The sequence below is a fragment of the Frieseomelitta varia genome, unplaced genomic scaffold (assembly GCF_011392965.1).
Source record: "Frieseomelitta varia isolate USP_RPSP 00005682 unplaced genomic scaffold, Fvar_1.2 scaffold_483, whole genome shotgun sequence".
NCBI classification, from domain to species: domain Eukaryota; kingdom Metazoa; phylum Arthropoda; class Insecta; order Hymenoptera; family Apidae; genus Frieseomelitta; species Frieseomelitta varia.
This window is the reverse complement of record NW_025110238.1, coordinates 673,946-694,908: the sequence shown is the minus strand read 5'-3', so window position 1 is coordinate 694,908 and position 20,963 is coordinate 673,946. Positions and strand designations below refer to the sequence as shown.

Genomic DNA, 20,963 nt, shown 5'->3' with positions numbered 1-20,963 from the left:
TTTTTTTTTTTTTTTTTTTTTTTTAGAAGTATTTGATTGATGGAGGATGTTAGGTAGATTGATGAGAATTTTGTTCTTTTTTTCTATTTTTGTTTCTTTTTTTTTGTAACTGTTTGATTGATAGAGGGTGTCTTTCAGAGTTTGGATTTTTAATGACTGTGAATTGGAAGATTCACGCGAAACGGGGTGGAGTATTGGATAGCTTGGTGAGAATTTTCTCCTTCGTTTTTTCTTTTCCCTCTTTTTGAAAATGTTTGATTGATAGAGAGTGTCTTTGTGGTTTAAAGTTTAATTTTTTAACGACAATTAATTGTGAATTGGAAGATTCAGGCGAGGGTTGAGATTTAACAGACAAATGTTCTAAATCTTCTTGGAAACTCTCTGCAAAACGTCCAATTTGTGGATTGATATTTTCTTCTACAGCTGTTGAGAATTAGAAAGTCGCACTTCTGAAAGAAACATTTCCAATGACCACACCGTGTCATTTGCATCTAAATAGTATATCCATTCTCCAAATTACCACTGTGATGTTTACTAGAAAACGTGCTATTCCCACTCTAATAGAAATATGTATCTCAGAATTACTTAGGCGAGAAAAGTACCAGTAATTTCGCGTTGGCGTTGAAACGAGTACAGATGTAACAATAACCCTAAAGGCGATCATCACCTCGGAATCGTCGAAACCGTTTACGCCACGCACGCCAGGTATTCGTACGTCGAGTTAGCGCGTTACACGTGCGATGGGAACGCGCCGTAAAGCCGGGTCGGAGTGGTCCTCGTTGGTAGGCCGCAGGTTACGCCCACGACGTTAGATAATTCATATCATTGATATTACAAGGCCCCACCGGCCAATGCACCGACAACTCGCTACGTCATTCACCGTAAAGATCGGCTCGGCAGATTCGTGGCTCTGGCCGGACGTTCCACGCTCGGTGCACCGGCCCGATTCCGCGTGGGTCGTTCGCGCTTCGCGTTCTACGCGGAGTCGATGTGAAAAATCGTTGGAAAGATCCAGTCGGTCGATATATAATGTACGTGTGAGGAACTCGGTGCGTATTACTCGGACGAAATGCTGTGTCGCGCGATTGAGATAAATAATGTGGGTAAAAATTAGAGATTGTGCGTTTCCACGTGACACGTAAAACCTTTGTTTGTCTTTCAGTTAGATTATACATTTCTGCTCAAGAAAGGTCTCAAAACACTTTTTTATTTTTATACTTGTATATTTACATATTATATTTTTATATATTTATAATAGATATTTTTATATTTCTATAATATATATTTATAATAGATATTTTTATATTTTTACAATATATATTTATAATAGATATTTTTATATTTTAACAATATATATATTTATAATAGATATTTTTACAATATATATTTATAATAGATATTTTTGTATTTTTACAATGTATATTTATAATAGATATTTTTGTATTTTTATAATATATATTTATTATAGGTATTTTTATATTTCTATAATATATATTTATTATAGATATTTTTATATTTCTATAATATATATTTATAATAGATATTTTTATATTTTTATAGTATAGTATATATTTATAATAGATATTTTTATATTTTTATAATATATATTTATAATAGATATTTTTACAATATATATCTATAATAGATATTTTTGTATTTTTACAATATATATTTATAATAGATATTTTTGTATTTTTATAATATATATTTATAATAGGTATTTTTATATTTCTATAATATATATTTATAATAGGTATTTTTATATTTCTATAATATATATATATATATAATAGATATTTTTATATTTTTATAGTATATATTTATAATAGATATTTTTACATTTTTATAATATAATAGATATTATAATATATTATATTATAATAGATAACAAAATTTACTTGCAGGGATATGTGTTTTGTGGTATCGTTTAATATTTCCAGTCTTGACACGAGCATAGTATTTGTTCTTAGACTCTTGAACTTGGTGGTAGAAATACACGAGCACTCTCGAAACACTTTGAGATTCGACTTCGTAGATTGCCACACGTGAAACGGGGATCGGTATTAAAAATGGCTACGAATTGGCAGCAAAGCTTGTTGAACAAGTCAGAATCGTACACGGAACGGTTGAAAATATCGCTATTTTCAAAAGACGTGGCCTTCGGAGTAATGGAATCTTGTTACATCGGTTAGAAAACGGATCTGTCCGTCAAAGTGATGGATAGACGCGATGGTACCGCTGCGCAGGGCGATGTTAATGTGCGCTGGGACATCAGGGTGATGTAGCGGTTCCGATGGCACCGCGCACGTTGCAGTTTTCCCAACGCGACACGGTGGCAAATGATACGACGTGTCGTATAATTAACCTTGAACGGGACGTCCACATGCCTTCTGTACGCAATAATTTTTGCTTTCTAATAAGCTTAGTCGCTGTGTGTCTGTGTGTGTGTATGCGCGTTTCCCAATTTCCTTTGCGCGAGTCTTTTTCTGCCGTTCGCTTCTTAGCTCTCGGTACCAATTCTGTCTCTGCTTGTTCTCCACACAGCTGGGCATTATTCGAATAACATTTTGAATAAATTCTTCGAACAAAATTGTATTCGAAGTATTTACTGTAATAATGTAAAGAAAATGAGTCAGGAGTCCTTTTTCCACAATTTTGGTTTATTTAATAAATTTTCATTTAATACAATTTTTTGCCCGAACATTTTGTCGGTCAATCTGTTTGCTTTAGGCGAGTTTAAATAAACAACCGAAATAATCAATTCGGCATACGGCTACATTTACTCATCATTGAACTCCGTATAACGAATAAAGTCATGTTCGAATAAAATTATTCGTAAATAACGAATAATTTTTCCTCGAATAAAATCGTTATTTACGAATAAATTTGACAGATTTATTCGTTATTCATTGTTCGAATAAAATATGCTCAACTCTGGTTCTTCGTAGAAGAAGCCTGACATCGTAACTACGTGGAAATACTCACAAGTGTGAATCACCGATTTTGAAAATTTGGCATAAATGTAGTTCTCAAAAAAATATTTGACCCGTATTTTTTTTTTTTTTTTTTCTGTCGAAACTATCCTCAAAATTTTGGGTGCGGAACACATTTGTCAAATATCTGAAGTCACTGAAGATAACCGTTTCCGTATAAATTGTTGAAAATTAGTGTTTTTCAACGACAAATTCAATGGTGCTATTTCGCAAAAATGTTTAATATTTAAATAATGTATTAATATTTTTAATATATTAATACGTTCCTTTGTTTAAACAATATATTTAAAAAAACCGTACTGTTTATAAGTCTTTCCAAGTAAACGTTAATGTGTATTTCTTCATGAGAACTATACATTCAAACACGAATTTTATTTGTTCATGAGAACTATAAGAAGTTACGAGTACTATGAGAATACTTGTTTATAAGAACTATATATGTTCAAACACTGTATATGTCAACTTTTCCTGAATTTTTCCAGGAAATTGGAAATGCTTTCCGCAGAAAGAAATTTCTAGAGACTTTAATTGAATTTAATAAAGAGAGAAAGCAGAGTGAAAGAAATCGGGAGGCAACGTGGAGGAAGAATTTCGCTGAGGATGGCGTAACGGTGTTTCTCGTCGTCAGGATCGGGGATCGTCAGGAAACTCGTGCTTCCAGGATTACAGTAATCGCTTTCCACTCGCCAGTTTCCATTTTTTTTTCTCTTTCTCTTTTTTAGTTACTCTCGCGAAAGAAACGGAGATAACTCAGGTTAACGTTAACGTCCGTGTCGGCGAACGGTCGGAGTCCCTTCGGGCATTGTAATGCAGATTCAATGGTGATTTACGTGGTGCACGCGGCTGCATCTCCGCATCGATGCAACCTACGCATAACCGCGAACACGATGTATCGTAATAACGCGATGGGGAAATGCGCAGACTGATTGCCACCGTGTGTGTCGCGGTTCTCCACCGCCTCGCTCTCGTCGTTCCGATCGAAACGATCATCTCGTATCGATAATTACGCTCTCCGATACTTTGCCGTCTTTATTTTCTTTTCTTCGTTTGTTTAATCGTTGAGTTTCACCCCTTGACGCGTTTAACACGACGTGTGCGAGTCTTGCACACTCTAAATTAATATGTCGACTTTGTACGATGACTTTTTACATTGACCATTTCGCAGATCATATTTACCCTTTTGTTTATAAATTAACTTTAATTTTTGCCTTTTTTTTTTTGCGAATCAAACTCCTTTCACAGATCAAATTTTTGCAAGTCGAAATTTTCTACGAATTTGTCTTCTTAAGACAATAAAATAAAAATGTAAAGTTATTGTTGCGAGATAAAAATTTTGCCGCGTAACGTGTAACGTAATGAGAAAATTAACGTGAAACATTTGTTTGAATGTTAAGATTCCCCTGCCGTTGTTCGAACGTATATATTTGTATACATATAATAACTATATATAATATAATATGATATAATAACTATATAATATATAATATATTATATATTATATATATAATAACATAATAACTATATAATATAATATAATATAATATACTATTATATTCATATAATAACTATGGCAATCTGTAGAAGTGACAATTGCAACAGACTGATTAATAATATCCATTGAATGGTTCGTGGTTTGGAGGATCAACCAAAATAATTAAATTCCTTGCACGAAATTTAATTTTTGAAATTTCAACGGGGCTCATTATTAGAGAGTATGACGGTAGAAATAGTAAAATTTCGAGCCACCCGCAAAGTGAATTTGACTTGGAAAAAGCGATCTGTTGAAATCTGTTAATTTGGAGTGCAAAACCTGAGGAGAATCGTTGAATCTTCACATACTGAACAAGTCAAAATGCTGGATTTTATTGTTATTCGCACGTAGATTCTTCAAATTTTATTATATTTCGATCTTCTAGAATCTCGATACCTCGATCTTCTGACACTTGGACACTTTCAATGGTCTAATATTTCGGTATCTCCAATGTTCTATAACTCTATAATTTGTCTTGTCTCTTCGATTTTTCCAATATCATCGTTCTTTAACGTTTTAATTATTAATTGAATTTTTCTCAACGTTTTAATCATTCGATTCTTGATTCTTATTGGCTCTTCGTTACTTTCGTCTTCATCCTTTCCAGTCATCCTTTCTCAAATTCTCTCTCCCTCTGTTTCAAATTAACGCTTAATATCTCGAAACGTCAAAATACGTCGCCAACGTCGCGGTAATGGCAGCTGCTAGGCTCGAGAGCGTATGCAGATTTCATTCCCCTCTGCATGCAGACACCGAAACCGCGATTATTCGTCGGTTTAGGTGGGCAGACAGGGTGGAATTGAAACGGGGCGAGGGGCGTGTTCACCGTTGCGATATATCACCGCGCGGAGTCAAGTATCCCAGCAGCCCGTGTGTGTCTGCCCGCAAATTACATTACTCCTTCGCTTCTTTCTTTCTTTTTTTTTTTTCCCTCTCTCCTCTTTATTCTCTCTCCGTCTATTGCTCTCTCGGTAGTTCCGCGAGGCCACCTGGCGTCTCGATTCCGCGAATCGATCGGCAAAAAGACGCGACGTCACCGCGGGACGCAATTATCTGGAAAAGGAAACGAGCTTCTACCTCGAGGTTTCCCCTCGATTCGTTATCGTGCCCGCGGCAAATGACGCGCCGTGACGTTAATTCGCAACGAACGAATCGAAGTATGCCGACGGATGTTCTCTCCTCTCGAGGAGAATTCCCGTTCGAGAGAAAAAAAAGTGACAATGTCTCTGGAGGATTCGGAAGATGCGACGAAATTTCATGTTTGCACGATCGTTGTTCTTTCGTCTCGCCTCGTCTCGTCTCGTTTCGTCTCGGCTCCCATTTTTTTCGTTTAACTCAAGCGGAACCCATCTGTCCTGTGTTGTTCTTTTCTTTCCTCGCGATTTTCTATTTGCCCGGCTCGAGTTCAGTTAAAACGTTATCTTCCGCTATTTGTCGGCGGTATTTTCCAGTCCTCCTTTTCCAACTCGTCTTGCTCGTTTGAAATTTATCGAATCGCAGCGTTCTATCGACGTAGTCGTTGCCGCTGAGATATTGAAAATTAAATCGCGATCTTTTCACGATCTCGATTTGTTGCGATTCGACGTTACTTATTTCCTCGGTCTTGTTAACTTGCCAATCGAAAAACTGATTTGTTACATCGTGTACAGTCAACAGGGACGAAGAAATTAGTACGAATAGGATACTGAATCTTGTCTGACGCATTATCGCTGTTTTCGTAAGAAAGTACAAAAATGATTTTTGGTCGCGAATTCGATGTTCGTACACCATTTCAAGGAACCATAGATCGCGAAAAGTGTCTAATAGTTCCCTTGAAAAATGCCAAGAAAGTTTCTTAATCAGTTAACACTGCGTGCTAACAGCGACTTTATGGTTCTGGACGTAATAATTTTCGTAATAATTAGGTTTCACTAGTATTTAATTTATCATAGTTGTAGCATTAGTATGAATCTACATGATAAAATCAACTGTTAACGTTATTTATTCGAAACATAAACATTACGCAAAATAGACATCCATGCGTCTAGAATCATAAAGTCGCTGTTAGAACGCAAACGTCTCGAGTGTTGAATGATTAAGGGGGCAGGACAGTTTGGCGGGCCTAAAAATTACGAATACTTTGGAGGGCTAGTAAAAGAAGAAGTACATATTTGATTGACATGAGCTCTTGTGGTTTATTTTAACACATTATGAACTATAAAAAGCAATATTAAAAAAAGAGAGGAAAATGGCTCTTACTTAACTTTTTAACGGCATCCTTTTACATAACTTTTTTTTACTTTTGCTTGTCGGTGTGCATGATTCCAGCCAAACAGGATTAGTTGCAACAAAAAAGGCAAGAAAAGTTCAAAAGTAAACAATATTCTCTAGGGATTGACGATCGAACATTTTCATTTTTGTGAAAATTATAGAAATAGCAGCTATTTGTTTTTCATGTATCGAATTTATGCCAGAAATTTCTACGTTTTTTGTTTTTATATGTTTCGAAATTGTTAAAAATTAAAAAAATGTTCAATCTCTACTAAACATTACACTAAAGATACGTACCAAGTTTCACAGTGATCGGTTGGTTAGATTCCTCGCACAGCGTTTCTAAAAACCTAGTTTCGAGAAAAACGCGTTTAAAGTTTTTTCAGAACGTCATTTTTCACATGTATCCTTTGCAGTTCACAACTAAATTGAATCCAAGTCCCTTAATATTCGATTCACCAAAAGTAATATTCAAAAGTATAATTACACGATTAACACTTTATAATACTGCTTCAAGTTGCAAACAGTGATACAAATTCAATTATTCTCTATCCGTGGCGGATTTATTATTATACTCCAAAATAAGTCGTTTTGAAAGCTAGGATCTTTTGTATCTTATTTCTAAGACTTCAAACCACTATTTAAAACAAACAAACAAAAAAAAAAAAAAAATCGATCTTTTGAAAATTTCAAACTGACCCGTTAAGGGGTCGGCCTCGCTCTTAAAAAAAGAAAATTCCGAACAATGAGGAACGTGTCCTCGTCCCACTTTTCTCATTTTCCTCATTCCGTACGACAGCAACACGTTCCTATTTTCGGGCATCGACGTTATCTCCGCTGGCGAACAACGTCGTTCCGAGCGATCTTGCTCGATGGAACGATCTCTCCCATCCAATTTCCTTCGCGCTTCCTTCTCCCGTTATCGCGCGTCAGCCGGAACGTAATCAGTTTAAGGTAGTACGTCAGCCGGGTCCGATATATACTCCCGAAACGGGAAGCTATCGCTCGCACCGAACGTGCATGCGTTCTTATTGTGCGGAGAAGCGTTGCTTTCTCCAGTCTCCAGTCTCGTTATCTGACCGCACGTCGATCTCGTAGCGCGTTTCCTCGTCGAGCAATTACGGATTAATCGACGTGGCACAAACGGAGGAGAAGCTTTTCCTCGGCGCGGTGCTCTTTCTCTGGTGTTCCCCTCCCTTCTGCAGCGTTTGCTGATCGCTCGCGCGGATCCGCGACGCGTTTTCTGCCGCGTTTATCTGGCTGTTCCGTGACAGCAGCATCGAACAAAGGCCGGCACTGTTCCGGCCGTGGTTATTAATCGATGCTTCGTCGCGGCGAGATTTCGTTCGGCGCCTCAGCCGCTCGACATTTTTGTCAAAGTCCAGCCAGTTCTCCCTTCTTCTTCTCTCTTCGTTCACAGACGACGAAGAGAAACATCGTTGTTATCGGTTGTTTCGTATTGTTTGTTCTAGAGTGTGTACGTCTAATCGTTCGATTAGACGCGTTTATCTCGCTTGAGATTATTCATTCGGTCATTCGGCATTGTTGGACATAAAACTGAAGCGATGCTCGCTCGAGAAAGTGGATGCGTTGTTTTGTTGTTTCACGAACGATTGAGAAGAGAAACACGCAAGGAAATGTTTAGAATTGTCGAACATTTGAATAATTATTACAATTGCAAAGAGATAAATGTCTCGAAAATCGAGTTTTCCCAGATTTTGTCCTAATACTCTTTTAGTCGCAATGGCGAGAATAGATTTATGCCAAAAGAACAAAAACCATAGTGTTACGTTTCGAAAAACGAGTGCAATTGCTCTTTGCACTTTTTAGCAAAAAATCGCATAAAGTCAACGGTAGAATTTACTAAATCATGTGAAACTTTCTTCTACAATTTTTTTTCCTTTATCTTCAACATCAACTGAGTTATAGCCCTATATATTTAGAAATATTAAAGGAGATGGAGGATATTGAAAGATATTTCGAGATGCCTAAGAACAATAATGTTCGTGTGCTTAATCTATTGCGCTGGAATGACGAGCCACGCACGTGGAGAATTTTTTGTCCCAAATTGCCACATTCTTTCAATTTTAAGAATATTCAAATGTAACCCAGGCAAAACAAATGATGAGTTTATTACTTCTTCTATAATTTCTATCCAGTGATATCATACTCTTGGAATATTTAAAATTAGTGTAGAGACTAGTCTTAACAAAGTATTTTAATATTCAACGATGATAGCACGCCAGGACAAAAATAATGAAGAGGGGAAGAAACAAAAGAAGAACGGCAAACATCTTAGCAACGAAATTGTCACTACAAATTAATGTTTGATTAGATATGATTAGTATCACATTTGTAGCACTGTGAATTAAAATTAATTATCATCATAGTACCTACAAAATTAGATACCATGATGATAATTAATTTCAATCGCAGACCTGCACATTTCAACACATACCGACGAGTTCAAAAGAAGATGAAAGCGACGATTTATCGTATACGGTTCGGCCACTCGTTATGGTCCGCGAACCAGTTGCCAGCGGAACGTCAGAATTTCGAAACGAAGATAAAAAATAATTTGGAGTGACAGATCGTTTTAGTAATATTGTTCTTATTGTTATTATTAGTCTCAAGTATTCTCTAATGTATTATTCTTATTTATTTGTAATATCGTCGGTGCGTCTGTACCTCGCGAAATTACGAAACCTGCACTTCCGTCGTTTCTTTTCTTTGCCTCCAGTGTTTTTACGATTTTTCCTCCTCCGTTGTTGCAATCGTTTATCGGCACGCGGTGTTCTTTGACTCGGAGAATAAATTTCCCTCCTTTTCACAGGATTCAATGAAACTACTTTTACTCAGGCTGCAATGTTGCACCGCCGTCGTGTACTTGCTAGAATAATTAGCATCACTAATGACGGGATTATCGGCAATGTCGGCACAGTAAATCTATGTAGATTTACTCTCTGTTGCTTTTACTGTCAGTAAAGCGCCACTGTCCCTCGTGCCGTTTCAATTAGTAACGCTGCAGTTATTATTTCTTGCATCACTGTTGCACCTGCTCGCCGTGCTCGCTGCACGTAATCTTTGCTGGCTGGATTCTTCTGGTTTTTTGCCCCTCGCGAGAGAAGAATCACGACTGATTACCATTTCGATTCAGGAGGAAGACAGAGTTGCAAATGATTATTAAGTTGCTCGAAAGTGAAGCGATGAAATTAATTACCATGTGCATTAGAGAATTAAAAATTCGTCGCTCGTTCGTTTTTTAATGTCATTAAAACTCGAAAATTCATGTACGTTCGATTACGAGGATTTAATTAAAACAAAAAAGAAAAAAAAACAGAAAACCACAACTGAAAATTGTTTTACGTAAAAAATATTGCAGGAGGTATAGTACTTTCGATTTTATTTTTCACACTCGCGTGCAGTCTGCTCGATTTGACACAATATAAGTGCGTAAAAATTCTCAACAACGAATTGTAGGTATCTGTCAAAAATTCTTAAAAATTCGACTTCTTCTGATCCTTCCTTCCTATATGTTCGCCATTTATAAACACGTTTTTGTTGTTGAAATAATTTAGTGGCGCATCGAATCTCACTTTTCTTTTTTTTTTTTTTTTTTATTAAGCTTTCAAATCTCAGACGAGATTTATTCGCTGTACAGTGAAATAAATGTACTTAACCATTAATGCCTTAAATGCCAAACACATGGGTCATTTATACGTTTGTGTTGCGTGTTTTTAAGAAACGTCGAAGCACACTTGAGTCAAAATTGGGCACGTAGGATATAAAAGTTTGGCCACTTCTGTCCAAAGTGACAGTTGCCTCAGCCTGTACAACGCAAAGACAAAAGGAGAGGGATCCAGGTCCTTGTATTGTGAGTCGACGGTCGTAGGTTTTCTCCTGGTCAGAGACCATGGTCTCACTCGAAGATTTCGCAAGCGGATCGACCGCTCGAGGAACGTTCGCCGTTGTGTGGCATTTGCATGTCACGTTGTGTACCGGTGCGCGCTGGCAGAACGAGGACCGGGCAAAGGGGGAAGGTTCCCGCAGGCTGATCGAGGGGATTAGCCGGGGCGATCGACGGGAGATCGACCGGTGATCGATGGAAATCGCGAACGCTTACATCGATCGGGCCTCGATGTAATCGACACGCGGCAAATTATCCGACTACGTGGTTCCGCGAATCGAAATAAGCTCCGCAGCGTTTTTCTCTCTTCTTTTTTTCCTTTTTTTTTGTTTGCGTTTCATGGTGAACGATCGATCGCTTGGATCGGTGCATGGGGAGAGAAAGAAGGTGACGCGTGAGTGTCGGCCACGGGCTCTCGGGTTTGATGGGAATGCTTCGTGACAGGGGAGACGTGACGCGTGAACTCGCAACGAAACTCGTAGTTTCGAATCGTCGACTTTTCTATCTGCTTTTCCATTCGGTCAGCTATTTAAGAAAATATACATGCTTAGTTGGGTTAGTTACGTTAACCACTTGCGCTGGAATGACGTGCCGAGAACGTCGAGAATCTTTCCTCCCAAAATTGTAATATTTTCTCAGTTTTAAGTATATTTAAGTGAAACAAAATAGGCGAAACAAATAATAAATTTATTACTTCTCAATAATTTCTAATCCAGTGATATCGTACCGACGAGTATCACAAAGATAGCGACGAGTTATTGTATGCGGCTCGGTCACTCGTTATGGTCCGCAATCAGTTGCCAGCGCAAGAGTTAAAAGGGTTGTAGCGAAGAGTTAGTGATAGTTTAGTAAAAGAGAACGAAATTTCTGCTTTGTTAATTTTTTCCTTTCTTTTTTTTTCAAACATTAAAAAATATTCTCACGACTGAAAGTCTGCTACGATCTCGAGAATTGAAATTTTCTCTTCGCAACGAGCTTAAAACTTGAAACTCGCTGTACGATCTTTTGTTGAACCTAGAACATTGGAGACGATTTCTTGAATTTTTCCTAACTTTGAACCCTAACGTTCGATAAAAAGTGATGAGAAAAAGATCGTACAGTAAATTTTGAAGAGCCTCTGTAAATGGGAGACTTCACGTAGATTTTTGCCACATGAAGAATTTTTTAATATTTTTATACGCGTTTGAATTCTCACAACTTCTCGTTTCCTCACCCGCTACATAATATAAAATCATCTTCAGAAATAAAAAGAAATCGAAAGGAACTCACGATTGTCGAAACAGAGACTTCAAGACCAAGTAGATTCATTGTCGCTCTGTTTAATTATCCAAGAACGTGACTGTAAACAGAATTTTATTTTTATTAGTTATAGAAACGTTATATTAATTTTTTTATTAGTTATAGAAACATTATATTTACTTCTTTATTAGTTATAGAAACATTACAGACGCAAGGAAAAACAAAAATCAAATTTTTTTACTTTAAATACGTCATAGATTCGAGCTTCTGCGGTAGGAGCGAATTAACGAACGAAGTTACAGAACTAAAAACGTTCGAAACAACATTGTAACGTAAAGTCTGGGTGGTCCAAGGGACGCAGACACGAGAAAAGGAACTACCGTTCCCCGTTAGGGTATTCACTCGATAGGGAATGATATTCATCGCTGGGTAACTCAAGTAGACTGTACCAAGTAGAAATTACGCGTCGTTCGATTACTGAAGTTAAGCTGGCATGATTAGTGCTTTCCGAGTAACCAATCATCTGGGAGCTTGGTGCGTCTCTGTTGGTATTGCTGATTCGAACGCGATCTGAGATTGCCCCTCTTAACGAAGAAAAAGGAATCATCGAAACGTAGATAGACATTTTAACCCTTTGTATCCCTCTGGGATACGTTAAAGCACCAATTTTGTCAAGATCCTTCGATCCCTGCTCACGTGCAAGTGCTTATTAGTTCTACTTCAAGCATTTACGCTCTAATGATCGGAAAAATGATTTAAAGTAGAGGAAGTATTGCATTGGTCAAGAAATAATTGCGTTTTTTAAAAATGTTTATTAAATTTTTTTCAAATCTGACTTTTTATCAATAATTTAAATAAAATAAAATTTTGTACAGTAGCAGAAAACGACATTATTTATGGGTATCCCTAATATTTTATATATATATATATATCTTGATATTTCCATTGGAGACTAAAGTAAAAGAAATAGAATAAATTTATAATACTTTATTAATATGATATAATAATATATTAATATATATACATGCAAATAATAAAACACATAAATTTTATATATATTAATGTCTCCCAGAACATTGAAATATGTAATTATATATTTCAAGTTTAATAAATGTATATTGTAAAATTACTATTCCTATATTTAAATATATATTTACATTTTAATATCTTATTTCTCTTCTACAATTATTTAATAAATTTATGCATTAAAAATTGAATTTTATATGTAATTATTTAATTACATTGTATATAAATTATTATATAACTGTAATATACTTTAATATACATTTTATTTACACATAAATTTTATATGTATTAATGTTTCCTAGAATATTAAAATATATAATTATATGTGTAGAATATTAAAATATATAATTATATGCATAAATCTCAAATTAGAAAAGGAGAAAAAATATAGGAAAGCACATATCTAGATAGGTATAGAAAATGTAAAATATATATCACAACATTTAGAGCAAGTAAAGCAAATTTCTATTTAGATTCCAATTCTTTAGTCACGTTCATAAATTAATTATGATTTAAAAACGAAATTGAAGCCTGCGTTATCTTCCATGATACTCCTTGTCGTCGCTCTTTTCTCCGACGATCTCCAGTCGACAGCTCGCACCCAAAGTCAAAAAACGAAAAAGAGAAAAGCAGAATCGCTGGTGTTCCTCAAGCTCGGCGCCGCTTTTCTAAAACGGGAATACCAACCAACCAAGCGGGAAGGAGAGAGAGTTGCACGAGGCACGTGGACCGGTTGCGACCGATTTTTCTCTCTGCTCCAACACCATATTCTATACGCGTATGCACAGTGCATAATGTTCGAGATAATTGATTCGCCTTGTCCCACGTTGTCGTTGGTGACATTTTCCGTTCCGTTTCGCGAGATCTGAAAATTTTCTTGCCAATGAAGCGACAAATCGCGAGCGATAAATCGCTGTTTCGTAACCGGCGTTGTCGATTACTTGCGCAATCGCGTCGCGATTAATCAACCGGTGATTTTCGACGAAAAATCAATTAAACCGAGCGGAGTCGCGTGACAAATGACCACCGGAGTGTTGGCTCTGCCCGTTCCAGCCAGGTGGACAACGATAACGTTCGCGCCGGTTAGGGGGCTGGTTTCGCTCGACAGATTCGTCCAGATGATTACGCGATCGCGATATCTGTCTGACCGGTGATTTCAAATGGGAAATTAATCAATCGACGAAGTAGGAAGCAGGTTGATTCTTTGTGAGATTGGGTTTGTTGATTTCATTAGAGTTTCATTAGGAGTGATTTTGTAATCATTGAGGAAATGCAACGAGATTAATTGCAATTGGATCTTTAAAATTTCCGCTAGAAAACAGAGAAATTACGAATATCTGTGTGTTTGTTCTTCTTCGATTTGGTTAAATAGGAAATTGGAATGAAAATGAAATGTGCGGGGTGTCCATAAAGTCTCTTTACAATTTCAAAAATTTATTAGGCAAATGAAAATACAGATAAGTGGAAATTATTATAAAATGAGGCGTATATATTTGAGTTTCATTTTTTTTTATTTCATTTAATACACCTTTATATGAGCACCATTAGTTGCACGAAGCACATCAAAATGGTACTCGATTTCTTACACGATCGATGTTTTCTTCAGATGTTCTTGGTCGTCCACTCTTCCCTTTATCGAACACTGTCTCTGTCTCCATAAATTTCTTGTGCCATGCACGAATTGATGGATGTTACGATGAATCTCTTTCATACTTAATTCTGAAATTTCGCTGAATCTGCAGATCCGATTTGGTTTCAATAAACCACGATACACACTGTGCCTTCTCTTGAGGAGTAGCTACTTTGTTCATTTAACAGTATCTTATTCACTAACAGGGTACCTGAAATGCAATGTGATAAAAACCTTGATAACCACCGAGTACATGGAACAAATTTGACGAAGATATCTCATCAATTGCCATTGTAATAAATTTTTGAAATTGTAAAGAGACTTTATGGATACTCACATGGGGTTATGTTAAAGATATCGTGTATCGAACAAAAATATGGGACATCACTTATCTAAAGCAGAGGATCATTGATGAGGGTATGCTACAGCGAACATGGCAAGAAATCGAGTACCGTCTTGATGTGCTTCGTGCAACTAATGGTGCCCATATAGAGGTATATTAAATGAGGCAGAAAAAAACTTAAATATATACGTCTCATTTTGTAATAATTTCCACTTATCTGTCTTTCCATTTGCCTTTGTAATAAATTTCTGAAATTGTAAAGAGACTTTATGAATATCCTGTATATATATATGTAGAAATCCCGGACGAGCCCCCAATTTGTAGGAATCCCAGTTTGAGATCCCAATTTGTAGGAATTTTGATAAAAGAATGGTTGTTTATTTAAGGTTAAATAAAAGAAAATTTGTTTAATGATGATTATAAATGACGTTTTACACTATATTCTTAATTGCTAAACTCGCTAGGGGGTAAAGAGACTTTATGGACACCTTGTATAATGAGTTGGTTGTTTGCAGAGAGTTGATAGAAAGTGGACTTTTCGCGTGTTATATTAACTCTGCCTCGGTTCCGTTACCTATTTATTTGATTACATTCTCAATTCGCTCGGCAATTGTTTCAACTTCCGATTGGTTTATGCGCGAGCTCTTGTTCGCCGGTTTGTATAAAATCGGTACCAATGGCACGGATCGTGTTAATTGACGCGGCGAAACACGCGGCGATTATTATTCTCCCGGGGAACATTAATACTTGTCTAATAACACAACGGCGGTTGGCTCAACAACGATCGTTTAATCGCGTGTACTTAATGAAAATTAATTAACAGACAGTGTGCAGCAAATCATCGCGCGGTGCCGAGGCTTTCTTGTTTAGGCGTCCGTCGTTAAATCAAACTTCGCGAAAGCGTAATTAAAACCTTCGCGGATGCATAGTTTCTAATCTCATTCGTGCCATTACAGCGACTACGATCTATCTCTCACTTGCGACGAATGTGTTTCGCAACGAAAAATCCTCTGTCCAATCATTAATAAACTACGACAAATGATCGCGTAATTCAACGCTTTGACTTACAAACAAACGTCGTGTCCTGATTAATCATTCGCCTCGCGAATGTATGTAATAAAATTATTCGACGTATTTTGTAAATACTTAAATCAAAAATCTTAAAATTGTTACGATTTAAAATTACTTGCAGTTGATTTATCATTCTAATTGTTATTTTAATTTATTATTCTAATTTAAAATTATTTAATTTTAAAAGGATTGAAAGTTACAATGTAGCAGATCGAGATTTTGAGTACAATTTCCAGTCAACCTTGTATACGTGAAATTTTATTTTTATTTTTTCGGTTTCGTGTTTAAAAAGTGATTAATCTTTTATAGCACTAAACACAGTATACTGTTTTGTGAAAATCGTCAGTGGATTGATTCTCAGCCCTTTCAACAGATGATAGAAATCGTTAACGAAAATTGAAAATTATTAAATACTCGAATATTGAACGTTAACGAAAATTAAAAATTATTAAATACTCGAATATTGAACGTTAACGAAAATTAAAAATTATTAAATACTCGAATATTAAACGTTTACGAAAATTAAAAATTATTAAATACTCGAATATTGAACGTTAACGAAAATTAAAAATTATTAAATACTCGAATTTTATTCACGGTTCATCCGTATATATAAAATTGTTATACTTAATACGTATTCCCAACAAAATTGAAGTCAAGGGTTCTCTTAAAGTTTCATTTATCCCTGAGTTTCGCCTTTTTATATCGCTTTGTTTTTTAAACACTAGTTTTGATTCAAGTAAATTTCGTAAGCGAGTCCTATTGAAAGCTAAAACAAAATTCTGCCGTGATAACCACGCACTAATAAATTTTTTTTGATTTTCATTGATTATTTTCTTATTTTGAATATTTTGGTTTCATCGGTATTTATTTCGAATGTCACTTCAAAGACAAACTTTCAATCATCGAATAAATATCATTTTCTTAAACAATCAGTTCTTCAACTCATTATTTGCATAGCTTCACAATTGAAATCCATTATTTAAGAATATTGTTTCAAAAATTCACAAATTCTTATCCAAAATAAATTTCGCCTAGCTCTGCTTTTCGACGTCCACACGTCGACGATCAATTTCACCAACGACTCATTAATTAACCATTTGGAGAACGTGATCTCGTTGTCGAAGTTTAACGACACTCGTTGAACAAACGCTCGCGGTCCCTCTGGGACATGATGACTTGTCAGTTGTCGCTCGTCAGAGATACGCGTACGGTAAATAATAATGACTGGTCTCGTGAATGAGGCAAGCCGGGTGACAGAGAGAGGCCAAAGTGATAAAGTGAAACAGAAAGAGAGAGTAGAGAAGGGGAGAGAAGTGGGTACACTCACGTGGCCGTGTACGAGCAAAGGGTTCGACTCGACGTTTTCGAGGATCATTGAACGAGTAATTCATACGCGCGGCAGAACGTCGAACGATCAACAAATGGTGGTTAAGGTTAGGTGTACACATGTTCGGGCACTGTCGCGATCGATTTGTCCCCATTTCTTCGCTCACGATGAATGGATGAATGGCCGGGTCATTCTCGTCGATCGATGTTTTTTTTTTCTCGTTTTTCCGATTATCCGTAGTTCTGCCTCGCCGTCGTGGTCAGGTTGCTCTGAATTTTCACTTCTGCTTATTAGTTTTTGAGCAACGACGTATTGTTGGCAGCTGGAAAGATGGCGGCAGCCCTCGGTTCGTTGGATTCAGAAGATCTCGGTGGCCTGGCTGAAACATTTGGCTGACTGATTGAAATTTGCTGTCAGCTTGAAACTGGCTGGAAAATAACTGTTGAATATTGTTACGTTATAATTGATTGAAGAAATTTTAAAGGATTGACATTCTAAATATGTTACACGAAGCATTGAAATTTCTGTGGATATCGGCCCTTCATACGCCTGATAGCTGATAACTTTCAACTTCTTAGGTGATGAAGTGAATGATGAGTATACTCGTCGTGCGAGAAAAGTAATTACAATTTGCTGCTGAAATTAAAATTTTCGTGGAAGATGAAACATATTTGTGAATTATAGGCGTTTTAGAATATTTCGAGACTAAACTTGACTAGTTCCTTTTACATCGTTTCTAAATATTTTCTTGCTATTAATATTAATTGTTATTAGTTAATCAATTAATGTTAATTACGTTAAACAGTAAAACTATTGATTTTTCCATAAAAATTAATTATAAGTTATTTCCTCACAATTTAACCTTTTGCATTTGATTGTCTCTTCTGAGTCGTACTTAAATCTAGCCAACAGCTTGGATTTACTCATTTTATAATTTACTCATTTTATAATTTGCTGATAATTATAACAAACGTATAGCTGCGATATATAAGAGTATAATATCTGAACACAGACGTCTAGAGTGAAAGCTATAATGACGACGTTCAGAAGAACAAAAGAATTTCAGAAGAAGAAATTTCTGAAAGACAGTCCTGAATCAATTGATACTCATTGGAATAATTCACATAAACTAGACTTTTAAAATTTCGTTACCATTAAATACCATTCGAATGATTATTTCTAATGCTGTATCATTTTAATTGAAGCGATACATACTTCGTAAATGAATCGTTGGTAGATGATACATACGAAAAAAAAGAAAAAAAAAAAAAAAAAATAAAAGAGAAAACTACTCGAGTACAGAGTACTTCAATTTTACAGCAGCTACATATACTCCTGACGTATAGACATTGATCTACGCAGGTGGATTTTTTAAATGACCCACGCGTTGATTTTTATAAACTTATCATCATATATATATAAAAGAATTTTAATTATTTTTCGAACCCCTCTTTTCAAAAAATGTTAAGAAAATTACAAGTGTTTGGTTAGAGCTTAAAAGTGAAAAATAAATGCATAATTGTGTTTTATGGAGGATTTATTTGGTTATGTATACATATAGGTATTTTAAGTCAAATGTTATATGAGTTACTTGTGTCCAAAAAGTTTTATATAGCGCTTACGATTAAACAGATGTAACAAGCACTAAAAAACACACTAGATCCCATTCTCAGAATAGGTAGCTTTGCTAGTTTTTTATACAATAAAAGAGAGAACAGATAATAAAAAATATTAAGAAATAAAGTATATATATCTAATGTATAGTGCAGGAGTAACTGGGCTTCACCACTTTCATATCAATTTTTTCACGTCGACATTTATTTCTTGCTCTTCACTTGCAAAAGTAAAAGTTGTAAAACAAAAAAGGAAACGTAAACTTTTTAGAGGATTATAAAAGTGAGACCTAAAAAAAAAAAAAAAAAATAGTTTTTAACCATCCTCCCTTCCCCCTTTTTCAAGTGACCCACGAGCTAGTACTAAAAGAAATAATGAACAAAATTTGATCTACTTCTCAAAAAGGACTTCGCCGTCACTGATATAGAGTATAATCGTCATTGCGTTGTTCCAACGACACAAGGGTAGAACACACACTTTTAACACTACAACTACCAAAATGCTCAAAATGAAATAGTTTTGCAGAATCCTAATGTCGCATTTTTTTTAGAGATTTTAATGACTTTTGTAAACTATACGAATAAAGCTTTGTGTTCTTTATCGTATTATAAATTTCTTTCTGTGCCTTGCACTTTAATTTCTGTGATAACACTTTTATACCTTAATCGTCGTATTTTATACCTTATAGTTCTAGTGTTAAGCATCACTGTGATAACACTTTTATACCTTAATCGTCGTATTTTATACCTTATAGTTCTAGTGTTAAGCATCACAGCTAAGATCCGTGCGTCGAACGAGTCAAAGTAGCATTATCGCACGGTCGATTTCGTTCGACCATCGAGCGTACGACGTAATAAGAGTTGGTGAATGAAAGGATCGATCGGTCGCAGGTTGTCCGGTATTTTTTCCCCTTCAGCCGACTATTTGTAGGTAGACACGAGCGTCAGAAACGGAGCTAAGCGGCCGGATAATTGAGCGCGCATGTTCGCCGTGTTACCGTTTCTTTTCCCTTCTCTGCTTTCTTTCTCCGGCTCGAGTGATTGCGTGTCGGTGCACACGCGGCTGAGTAAGCCGAATAAGAGATAAAGGCTGGAATACGCCTTTAACGTGGAATTGGAGAGCAGAGCAGAGAGACAATGTTGCTTGTTATGCATTGTTCCACTCCGCTCTGTCTATCTGTCTCTTTCTTGCTCGCAACTGCGGCTCGAGAGACTGGCCGCGATCGCAATACGCGTTAGTTTTGTACATAGTTGTGGTTATACATCGTCACAATATATATATACGGGGGAATTGAGGAGTAGGTAGTTCTCTCGTTGTCAGAGAGCTTCGTGAAAGAGTCGTCGCCTCGAATCCGATTGAAGCTTCATCGTAGCGTAACAGCGTAATATACTGCTAAAATTAGGGGATATTTGCGTTTGATATTGCAAGAAGCATTTGATTTCTTTTTTTTTTTTTTTTTTTTCTTTTATTAAATAAGAACACTAAAAAAGAAAAAAAGCAAAGCAAAATCAAATGTTTCTTTTTTTTTTATCGCTTTATATTCATTTTGAAATATCTCCTAATTTTTGTGAGCAGTGTAGATGTAAATTGCATAGGAGGTTCCAAATTCAACGTTTGCTCCGTTTTCTGTTAATTATATGTATGTTCGTTTGTAATTATATTGTATAATGTTGATTCGTTGCAAAAAAATGCAGCAAAAAAGCAAAGCAAAGAAACAGAAAATCAAATGCTTCTTTTATCGCTTCATATTCATTTTGAAATATCCCCTAATTTTTGTGAGCAATATAGATGTAAATTGCATAGGGGGTTCCAAATTCAACCTCTGCTCCGTTTTCTGTTAATTATATGTATGCTCACTCGTAATTATATTGCACAATGCTCATTCGTCGCAATAAATTGGAGCAAATTTAAAAAAAAAAAAGAAATAAGAAAACGCAGTATATTTTCCAATTAACGAAGATCAACGATATGATAATCTTCCTCACGAAACAACGCGACAAACATCGATCAGATTTTCATCAACAGCAGC

General features: G+C 35.9%; 1 protein-coding gene across 1 annotated transcript in view; it reads left to right on the top strand.

The window, feature by feature from the left end:
* The window catches only part of LOC122532916, a 329,341-nt gene that overhangs the window by 154,744 nt on the left and 153,634 nt on the right, over nucleotides 1–20,963 (top strand). The gene's annotated exons all lie outside the window — the stretch shown is intronic.